Genomic DNA, 10,187 nt, shown 5'->3' with positions numbered 1-10,187 from the left:
GTGTGGATTATAGCTAATAACTATTAATTCAGTGTTGCAGTTAAAAAAGAAAGCCAAGAAAATCCAAAAAACTTTATCTCCATGTTCAGTTTAGTGCTTTACCTCAATAGTTTTCTTAAGACTGTGTTTACATTCACATAGTGTTCAGTGCTTGTACAGTTCCCTGAGGCAAGCAGGTGAGATGTCATTATGTTTGACTTTCACGTTACATTTCATATTGGATATAATTGTGCAATGACAAAACCTTATTTTATAAGTAAACAGCCGGAAGCCCAGAGAGACTAAGAGCCTAACCCAGGGTCACCTGGTTAGTGTTTGGCACAGGCCAGGACCGCAGTTCACATCTTCCAGCTGATCCTCTTCCAGTGCCTTTTCATTCCACTGCTGGGAAATGTAGCCCCATCAGCCAAACGGCCAAGTCACATTGCTGCCCCTTTACCTGCCAGTGATGGCAGTGCTACAAAAAGTGGCAAAAGGAAGGTCAGAAATAGGAGTGATAAAAGACATGGAAGTGCTGGAAATGAATCCTCAACCTCCTCCTCCCTACTTGAGCGCCTCACAAGTGTCCCACTCTGACAGTGCTGTTCATTGTTTATAACATAGCCTTAAAATCAGACTGATCTTTTATAGGACATGCTTTTATCCTGGTCCCTTTCCTGCTAGTAGTCACCGTCATGGGCAGAAAGTGCCTGGCTGTGCTCTGTATGTCACGTAGGTAGGAGGGAAAGTGGGAGAGGGAGTTGGTTGAACTGAAGCCGAGCTTTTTACAGCTCTGTTGTTCTAGGACCAGAGCAGTTCCACTCTTGCTTTCATCACCTCTCCACCTCCGAGTCCCAGCCACCCATTCCTGCCTGCTTCCCCACATGCCACGTCCTGGGGGAGGACAGAGTGGTGGGCAATGCCCCCTCCGCCCTCTGCTCTGGGAGGTGCAGGAGTCTGCTTTAACTTTTGAGCTGTTTTGGTAATTGGGCTTTTCCAGCTTTTCTAGACATCTCCTTTCCAGCTCTGAGAAATTGGAGATGTAACTTAACCATACATGGACTATACTAATGTATTCAGTGACATTAGTGTCATGTTGTCTGTAATTGTGTTCTGTGTCTGGATAGGAGGTTTTTTTTATCTCACAGGATGCTTCACATCCAATTCTAAAGGCCTAGAGGCTGCAGGTGTAATCCAAGTCCTTACATGTCTGTAAGGTAGACATGAACATTATTTGATAATATGACCATATGTTCATCGATTACGGTTAGCCCACCAGCTCTGTATCTAATGAAAGTTTAAATACCAAACGCTTGAAGAAAATTTGCGGGCCATGTCTTTTTGCCTGTAAGTAGTTGCAAAAACTGAAATCACAACTCTACCACAAGCCACAGTGTTTCCCAGTAGAGAAAGCCCCCTAATTTTACAACCTCTAAGTAATGCAGTGGTTCTTTAAGTGAGATGAGGGATGCCAGAGTATTTTTTGTGACACTAGAGTGGCATGACAAGTATTCTGGGACTGGTTACAGTTGAATCTCTACTTCCTATATCCTGGACTGATTACAGAGGCAATGTTAGTGCAGTAACCATCTTGTGAATGCAAGTGTAGCTAGGAAGACAACAGAGAAAATAGAAGGGATATAAAGTAATGGAGGGACTTCATAGCAGTACAAATGGTGACTTTGACACCACCAGCTGCTGATGTGAACTTGGCAAGAATTTGTGAGAAGTGGTGGGTGTCATTGCAAGCAGGAGAGTCCTGCAGCTTTTGGGGTGAACAGGCAAAGGGGAGAGCAGATATGGTGGCTATCCAGGGGCTATTTTTGTCCTGAATGTGAAAATGTCCAGTCCCCTGTTCAATTTTGCAGCCACAACTTCACATGACTCAGGGCATTATTTCCACCAGAATACCATAAAAATATAAACAACTTCTGTTTCCCAAAGTGTTTGTTCTCGATCTGAGATGATTGTCCTGTGGTGGTAGGTAAGTGGGCGATGGGGCCTATTACATCACCCCCTTTCACTAGAAGTCTACCTCGCTGCTTTTCACCCTACTCCTAGAGGTGCTGTCATTCTGTTACACCTAGGCCTGTAAGACGGGTTTGCCTGAATCCTCACGTGAAAAGGTATGGTTATGTGCAGTTTTAAAAAATTGCTTGGGTCATGTGGTCCTTTGTTCCTTCCATTGGAAATCACTATTCCAGAGCAAATAGTATGCATCTATACAAACTATATTGTTTGTAAGTTGTCTTCAGAGGTTTTGCAGTAGGTTTAAATATTTGCTTGGTGATGGCATCTTGATTGATTGAAGGAGGCAACCCTCACTAGAGGCATTGTGTGCTTTCTGTCTGAGAGTTCCTTTACTGGCAGCAGAGTGTTCGTAGGCAGAGTTAGAAAGTTACCTGGTCTGAGAAGCCGAATTTGCCCGCAGCTGGGAATTGGCGGAAGAGTCTGTTATGGAAGGAAAGCTTTAGGATTATCTGGTAGCAGAGTTCTGGGATCCAAACCCTGGGAAACCTCAACTTTTGTAGATTATGTTCTGTAACAATAGGCTATAGGATAATTTTTACACTTGTTATAGGATGTAGAGTTGGGGAAAGGCTTAAAAGTGAAAGAAACTTAAAAGAGAATCTCCGAATATTTTAAAGAAGACAGTTCTCAGAATGAGAGCTTTTCTGGAAAAGACTAGCTCTTCACTTCACAGGGGAAGCAGGGAGCAGGTGTAACTGCACTTACGGTAACTTAAAAGGTAAACCTTACCCTCCCACTTAGCTGTTTCCTGGTGTAGGTTCATCTCCCACATCTGTAGTTTTAGACCTGATGTGTCATTTTCTGGTACTCCATTCTGCTTCTTAGTGAGAGACTGACCCAAAGTCACATAGCAATTCAAAAATTGCGCAAAGGTCTTTATTGTTAAAAATGTAGACCTGTGGCAGGGTGCTGCATTTGCAATTGACTTTCAGTACAGAGAACACTGAAAAGAATGCAGTGTTATTTCTTTTTTTATTCCTTTAAGCCTTTGAATAGAAGGTTTTCTTTGCAGAGTGTCTGGAGTACATCAGAACAAGCAGGAACTAAAATAGCTTTAAGAAAGCTCCAGTATAGACGTTGCTTATAGTGTGGTATCTGTCTTATGTGAATTCTTTACAGCAGGAAGTTGTAACTCTCAATTTCTTAAGCAAATATAAACATTCTTGACTCCTATTGACATTCTTTGTGGGGTGAAGCTGCTTTTGCTTCCAATCTGAGCATTGAAAGGCCTTCTATGATACTTCTACCAGTCCTCAGTATTTTATTTTCCCTCTGTTGTGAACTTGTTTTTAAATTTGAAGCAGATATAAATATCATTAACTTGCTACATATGTAGATATTCAGTGTTACATAGTCAGAAAGTTTGTGTACATCACACGTATCTACATAATTCCCCCCTTTTCAACTGTGTTCCTTATGAAAGGATGGTGGGAAATGGCGTTATGGGGATATGTCTTACAGTACACAGTGTTTCCCCTGTTCCCTCTACCATATCTGGATATTCTTTCATCTTTCAGCTTCTAGACTTACTTGCTCTTTTTCTTAAAGCCAGGTGTATCTCATCCCCCTGCGCACACACACATGTGTACACACACACACATTCTACCGTAGGGAGTAGCGTGCACCATCTAATTCTCCCACTCCAGCTCTGGACCCACCCACTGGAGGCAATGTCTTGCACGAATTCATTTGTAAGTTGCTTTTTAAAACTCGAGTGGTCAGGAAATAGGACTGATATCCACACCTAGTAGGCAGGCCCTCAAGGACAACTTCCATGGTTAATGCCAGGTTATCTTAATGTTTGACTACCTCGGTTTCATGTCTTCCTGTGCCACCTGTGTGACCCATGATTCCCACATTTCTGTCTCCTGCTAGAATTTTTCTCTCCAACTCTGGACTCTTACAATCTTCTACTGATTTGACATCTTCAATTGAAGCTCTGATATCTTAAAAGCAACATGTGTAAAAACTGAGCTCTTTGTTCTCCTCCCCCCCAAACTGGTTCTTCATGCAACCTCCCCCATTCAGTTAGTGGAAACTTAATCCATCCAGCTGCTTGGGTTAAAAAACTTGGAGTTATTCTGACTTTCACTGACATACCACATGAATTCTGTCAATAGATCTGGTTTAACACTGCCTTTAAACCATATCCAGAACCCAGCCACTTCTCACCATGGCTCCTGCCTCCACTGCTGCTTCCCTGCCCTGAGCCACTGTCCTCTCCTCCTGCACAGCCCTTTTCAGAGGCTTCCCACCTTTCATCTCTGACCCGTTTCGACTATTCTCACCCGGCAGTCAAGTGAGCCTCGAAAACCTAAGTGAGATTGTGTCGTCCTTCTGCAGTGCCTCCCCATTTCACTCTGGGTAAAAGCCACAGTCCTTACAATGTCCTCCAAGGCCATACAGGACCTGCACTGACCCTTCACCGCAGCTCCAGCCGTGCCCCCATTCTGGAACATGCGAGGTGCGCGCTGCCCTTGGTGATGGTTATTCCGTCCACCTGGGACTTCTCACCTCCAAGTCTTAGTTCTAACCTCAGTCCTCAGTGTGGCCTGCTCTGGTATTTAATACAACATCACCCACATCCCATACCCTCAACTCTCTTTACCTTGCCCTTTTTTGATTTTTCCATGGTTCCTCTTTCCTAACATGCCACCTTCTCTGCTGCTCTGTTGTGTGAATTGTCATCTCCACCCCCATCCCAGCTAGACTCCAACCAAGCTCCGTGAGGACAGGAATTTTGTTTTGTTTATTGATCTATTCCAAGTGCCTAGACTAGTCCTGGGTACATAGTAGGCAGTCAAAAATTATTTGCTGAATAAATTAAAAGACTATTTTAAAAATGAATCATCCTTTCAGGAACGGGTGAGGATAGGAAGCTGCATGAAGGAAAATGGTGCAGTAAATAATGATATTTGCCTGCTGTTCTTTGTGTGATATATATATGTGTTTTAGTCTTAATTTGGTATCCCAGTTTCTTAATTTAATAGCTGTATTAAGGTGTAATTTACAGGCCATAAAATTCACACATTATAATTGTACAAGTCAGCCATTTTATCTATTTCTAGATTTGTGCAACTTTGTCCTCATAAAGTCCCCTTGTGTCCGTCCATATGCAGTTTGCCCTCCCCTCAGTGGCACCCTGATTTTCTTTCTTTTTTTTTTTTTTTGGCAATCACATCTCAAACGGATAATTTACACAGCAGTACTAATATAGCTTTGCACTTTTTGAAATGACACACTTAAATATGAAATTAGCTGTCATTGCTGAATGTAGGTAGTAGTATCCGACATTGGTGAGAAGAATGGACTTGAGTGTCAGACTGGCTGCAGTCTTACTCAGCTCCACCATTTACCAAGTTACCCAAATTATTTTCTGCCTCAAGCTCTTTATCTGTTATATGGGGGTAATAATAGCAGCTTACAGAGTTGTTGTGAGGATTAAGCAAACAGGGAAACAAAATTTAGTATAGTGGCCTGCTTATGTTATTATCTAAGAACTAGCCTTGCAGGTAGAGGGCAAAATTCAAATCAGTTTCTAAAGTATATGTAAAATATAATCCAGTTCCTGCCTGGTTTGTAAACACGTATGCCTACTGAAGAATTTAAAAGCAGGCTAATTTCCAACAGAAAAGATCATTTCTCAGCATTTCTTTCAAAGATAGCTGCAAAATCACTTTTACTAAATGTTCCATGCCCAACTCTTACAGAAATTTGACACCAGGGACGTAATTATCTACATTTTTCTTAAAATGATGCTGACCATCAGGAAGTGTTCTCAATTATATTTTAGCCTTTATGTTGAGAAATACTGTGAGACTTCTTCTAAATTAATGGGTGGGGGCATTCATTGTAGCTCTTGTAGCCTGATAAGCCTGCACTAAATTATCTTTTTTTAACTTTTAATTAAAGTAATAAATTAATTTTTTGCTGGGGGGTGGTAATTAGGTTTTTATTTATTTATTTTATTTTTAGAAGAAGTACTGGGGATTGAACCCAGGCCCTTGTGCATGCTAAGAACATGATCATCCACTTGAGCTATACCCTCCCCCCTAAATTATCTTAAATAAGGTCTTTTTCTCTGTTTTGTTACTTTATGTAAAGATGCACAAAGCAGGGTCATCAGACGCCTCTCAATCACGAAGATGGTAATAGTGAAAAACATTGCGCAGTGACAGTGAATCCTTGGCATATGAAGAAAGATTGTAAAGTCCTGAATGAATTAAGAAGGTATTGTTACATTAACATACATGTAAGCATGGCTCTCTTACCTTTATTTTTCACTTTATAATGAAGATAATACCCACCCGTCAAGGTTGCTTTGTTTGATAGAGGGCATATCTAAACCCTTTTCTGCAAGTTTTTTAAATACGAAAGAGCAGTTAATTTATCAGAAGTGTGAATTGTTTAATCTGGTCTGTCTAGTATGGTAGCCACGAGCCACATGTGGCTATTGTGAATTGAGATGTTCTATAAGTGGAAAATATATAATAGATTTTCAAGACTTCGTACAACAAAAATAATGTAAAATATTCTTAATAAGTTTTAAAAGTGTCAATCACACTTTTGAAATGATAGTGTATTGGATATTTTGGGATAAATGTAATTATGACTGGAATTAATTTCACTTGTTCCTTTTTATTTTCTAAATGGAATTACTGGAAAATTGTGACTTGCACTATGTTTCTATTGACAGTGCTGGTTTCTAACTTATTGCAAATAATATGAAAAGGAAACTTTGATTAAAAATTTTGTAATTGAGTAGTTGATTTACATCATATTAGTTTCAGGTGTACAAAATAGAGGCTCAACATTTTCATAGATTATATTCCATTTAAAGTCACCATAATATAATGGCTATATTTCCCTGTGCTGTATGATACAGCCCTGTAACCTATCCATTTTATACGTAGTACTTTTTACCTCTCAATCCCCTAACGCCTTCCTGCCTCCCCTCTTCTCCTTCTCCCCATTGGTAACCACCAGTCTGTTCTGTGTACCTGTGAGACTATTTCTGTTTTATTATAGTCATTAATTTGTTTTATTTTTTAGATATACATATAAGTTAATATATAGAATATTTGTTTATCTTTCTCTGACTTATTTCACTTAGCATAATACCCTGTAGGTCCATCCATGTTATTGAATATGGCATTATTTTATTTTTTAATGGCTGAACAGTATTCCATTTGTGTGTGTGTTCATGGTATATATGTGTGTGTATATATATGTATACATGTATATATACATATATATATATATATATATATATAATATACCACAACTTCTTTATCCAGTCATCTGTCAGTGAACATTTGGGTTGTTTCAGTGTCTTGGCTATTTTAAATAGTGCTGCTGTGAACATTGGGGTGCATGTGTCTTTTTGAATTAAATTTTTCTCCAAACATATACCCATGAATGGGATTGCTGGATCACACGGAAGTCTATTTTCATTTTTTTATGGAACCTCTTTTCTGTCCTCCATAGAGGCTGCACCAATTTACATTCCCACCAACCGAGTAGGAGGGTTCCTTTTTCTTTTAAAAGGTAAAAAATTCTCTACATTTACATACTTTCCTTTCAGTTTAGGACACAGTTTGGCAAAAACCAGATAGAATTTAATAGGAGTAAATACAGTATTTATTTTGAATGTCCATGCATTATGGATAGATATGTTATTGATGAGTTGGTTCCCTATTTTTGTAGGTGCAGATGTTTTTATAGCTTCACAGACATTTCAGTCTTGCAGAGAGGAAAATTTCTTTTTATTTTGCTGAACTTGTCCGGGTGTCTTTATCAGACTTGGTCCAGGCCTGCAGAGGTGAATACACATCCAAACCTGAACCATTTGAATGTCTGCAAGATTTTAAGAGTCTAGAATATCAGATCTGGACTGTAACTCTGGTAAATGACATCAGTGACTGGACTCAAGAAAACTCCATTTGAGGACAAAACCTTTCATAAGCCAAAAAGGCTTTGAAATTGTGGCAAAGCCAGAGACTTTTGTGCGCCACTTATGGCCACAAACCCATGAGGAAAACCACAGGCCTTCTGGAGTGCCAAGGGAATTCCATGTGAGGAGTCCAGCACTCACAGGAATCCAACAAGTCCCTGTCTGCCAGAGCACCTTCATTGCTACTGTGCTGTTTTGAGTAAATGTCTTTTCATCAGGTTCAAATTGGTTTGTTGTTATTTTTTTGCATAAAAAAAAACTTCTTTTCCCTGGTGAAAGTAAAAGCCTAACATTTTCTGATTTCTTTTGACAGAGAAAATATGAGCCTGTGGATCTAAACTCATCTGTGATGGTCTGCAGCTGGGAGCAACCGGATCAGTGTCAGTCCCCTTGCAGCCATTGGCTGGGAGCCTGCATGTTCCTTGGAATGGTATTTGAAACATGTCACACTAGCCGTGCCTTCGCTGTGGGCTGGGAGGCGAGTCACTCAGAATCTGCATTATGGAATGTATGTTTCAGATCTACAGTTAGGAGATCTTTTTTAATAGCCAGAGAATATAGTCATAAATATATCTATTAATGTATTTGTGCAAGAAACTTTTTAAAGATTTTTTTATTATAAAAAGTTACCCCCCAAAATTGAAAATGAAAGAACAGTGGAATTAAAAATCATCTGTACCTTAATTATACATAAAGAATCATAAAATCCTTCTAAACTTTTTTTGTTCAAATGTAGATATTTTTCCCATCCAAAAAGGAAAATTATTATTTCACATTTTTTTCTTTCTCCTTTTATTATATATTCCATATCAATAAATATAAATCTTTTAAATCCCTTTTAATTGCTGTTTAACACTATATTGAACAGATATGTAAATAGTTCTAGGTTTCAGAAATTTAAAAAATTGTCATTACAATACCACTGCAAAGAATATTTTGGTGTTTCTATTTTTAGTTACTAATTTGGACTAAAAATTAACAAGTTTGCTTTTCTTCATCTAAAACATTGGTTATTTTATGAAGGAACTGTAAGGATTTTAAATAACTTTTCAGTAATTTCAACAAAGAAATTATCTTTAAGGCAAAAATGTATGATGGATTGCAAATCTATTTTTATTATATCTTCACTTTTACCAGTGTGACATATGTGTGTGTTTGCACAAGTGCTTTAACTACCAGCAACGTAAGAAAAATCTGTGTACTAAAAATGTGAAAATACTTTCCCGGTTTGTGTTTTCATTCTCCCAATATAGGTTTTGGATGACAAGCTTGTATTTGCAAAAGTACATCCCCTGTGGGAGGTGTTCTGTACATAAGCTGAGATACTGCACATAATATTGCCTCTGAAGCCCAATGATCTGAAAACCCGGTCCTCAGCCTTTGATAACTTCAGATGTTTTATGAAAGTCCTCCAAATGGATGAAAGTATCAACAACCGGAACAAGAGCTTTTCTTTGCCCTATTTGAGAAGAGCTCCGTCAATGACTTTTATATTCAGCATAGAGATACATTCTCCAATCCAACCACCAGAAACCGCATTGTAAGTCTAAACCGAGTTTAGCTGCTGTCTTGGGGGTGATTTAGAACCTGCTGTTGAATTATCAGTGATTTGGTTTGGTTGGTTTGATTTGGTTTTTAAAAGCTGCCCATAAAAAGGAAAAAAGAGAAAGAAAAGAAATATGCCTACAGATTCCTGTTAGGATAGTAAACAGTGGCTGGTTAGTTACCTTGTATAAACCACAAGCTCTCTTAGAACATTTTTAGGTTTGCTTCATCCTTTCTCAGATCAAGTATCAAGTAAGAGACAGTGTTAAAAAAAATTCAGGATTAACAGGTTTGTGAGCTCCAGGATTTGCAAGGCAGCTTTCCCTCCCCATGGTGTAAGTCAAATGGCAGAATTGAAATAAAGCACCTCATGTATCCTCCGGTGTTAAGAGGAAAAGGCTAATCTTCTTGACCTTGTTTCTTCCTGGGTAAAATGAAGATAATATATCAGGAGGCGACAAGCTCATTTAAGGCAGGAAGCATGTTGTCTTGTTCACTGCTGAATCTCAGGCACCGGGAAGGCTGAGTTTAACGAGCGAATGAATGAACTGTACTTCCCCCACAGTTACCATGTGGGACAGTGAGGATTAGAACCTAAGAGCATAGACTCTAGAGGGGAGGGCACAGCTCAAGTGATGGGGCGCATGCTTAGCAAGCATAAGGTCCTGGGTTCAGCCCC

General features: G+C 39.2%; 1 long non-coding RNA gene across 1 annotated transcript in view; it reads left to right on the top strand.

Moving 5' to 3' along the window:
* The first annotated feature begins 9,279 nt into the window (after window positions 1–9,279).
* Window positions 9,280–10,187, top strand: part of LOC140699590 (uncharacterized) — a 28,582-nt gene continuing 27,674 nt past the window's right edge. Inside the window, exon 1 of the long non-coding RNA XR_012077797.1 lies at window positions 9,280–9,503. This is a non-coding gene — a long non-coding RNA (uncharacterized lncRNA). The remainder of the gene's footprint in view (window positions 9,504–10,187) is intronic.

This window comes from Vicugna pacos, chromosome 11 (assembly GCF_048564905.1).
Source record: "Vicugna pacos chromosome 11, VicPac4, whole genome shotgun sequence".
NCBI classification, from domain to species: Eukaryota; Metazoa; Chordata; class Mammalia; order Artiodactyla; family Camelidae; genus Vicugna; species Vicugna pacos.
The sequence above is the reverse complement of the archived record's forward strand: the minus strand, read 5'-3'. Positions and strand labels throughout refer to the sequence as shown.